Here is a 1,581-nt window from a genome sequence, read left to right on the forward strand (position 1 = left end):
GGGAACTAAACCCACATCTTCCAAAGTCAGTATCAAATTTTGCTAGGTCTTCTGTTGCTCATATCTTGGATGAGCTCTGCTTTCAAGGCATTTAGTTGCCTGGCAGCTTCAGCACAGAGATCACTTCCATCCTGAACCCTAATGAAATGATTCCTTGCTTTCATCCCGGTTTCTGGAATTAGCAATACTGCAGGTCACAGCAGCAGTATCTTCCTCTGCATGCATTTCTTTTCATTTGTTGTCTGGGTTGTGTCCTGTTTCCTTACAGTTCAGCTCCCTTTCACCTACTTCCTGAGATGTTATAGGCATAAGGAACTATTCAATAGGCAATTGCAAATTCCCAAACATCATCAGTGGAAGTGAGACTGTGCACTGTGAAATGAAAAAGTCACAGACCTGTTACAGTAGCCACTGTTAGGGGCTGCAGCAGACCATTGCATCCCATCAAATGGGCTGATATGCTTTGCAAGGTATTGTGCCCTTTCAGCAATTGCACATAACAGTAAATAGTGATGTTTTAAACATGCCCACTATCCTATCCATGGGTGACAGATAGAAGGTCCAGTCCAGCCAAGGTCCTGTTCAGTCTCTCCTCTGAACAATTCCTATTCTCAGCATGAATAGTTTAAAACAGACAGACAGACAGACAAGAAAACATTTTTTTTCCTTGAAAATTATGTTTGTGTAATTTTTAATATTGTTTTATTAAGATTGGCAATATGGACATGAGCATTTTTAGCTCACTTACCAGTTAGTTCATCCCAACGAAATCCAAGGCAAACACAGACAAAACAGGTGAGAGTAATGAATGTGGAAAGAGAAGAAGCTCCTGTTCATGGTCATCTTGGTGATGTAGTTAGCAAAGGGCCACACAGTAGTTCCTTTTTAAAGCAGGAGGAAGAGAAAAGACCTGATGGCCTGTGGAATTTGTAGAAGAAAGGACAGTGAAAATATTGAGGCTTTGATAAGAAAAAAAAGCACAGCTCCCTCATGGTCTACATGACAGAAGTTGACAATATTGGTGGCTGGTCATTTGTGCAAAGTCTCATATGAGTCTGTCTCAAGAATAAAAGAATATTATAACAAAATATTTGATGAATACTAAAGTTTTTACCAAACTTCTCTTTTTGTATTGTCATGATTTTGATCACATCACTCAAAGGCTGTAATCAGAATATTCAAGTAACTAGTCATTCTGGCTACTTCAGTTTTTGAGAAACTTTTGAGAGGCTTGTTTTTCAGAGTGTGCTGCTGTGAAAACTTGGGCTACTGAGGAGTTTCTGGGTTTCTACACGGATACACATTCGAAAGTTCAGGCAAGAACAGGCACAGCACACCCTGACAAAGAGTAGTTACCTATAGGGAAGGCCAATGCCTTTACATATCTTCTCTTCTGAAAGTTTCAGGTCATCTGTAGCTGTTACACTCAAAAGAAATTAATCTATGGGAGAGGTCTTTTATGGAACAACTAATTAAGTCTGGGTCACTGAGCCTCTACCTGACCAGGTACAAAGAAAATGAGAACCCTTGCACAGTAAGTCCTTGATTTGGGCCAGGATATTAAATTTCAGATCACAGCTG

This window comes from Empidonax traillii, unplaced genomic scaffold (assembly GCF_003031625.1).
Source record: "Empidonax traillii isolate 1590-97213 ecotype Southwest subspecies unplaced genomic scaffold, ASM303162v1 scaffold449:size826340, whole genome shotgun sequence".
NCBI lineage: Eukaryota > Metazoa > Chordata > Aves > Passeriformes > Tyrannidae > Empidonax > Empidonax traillii.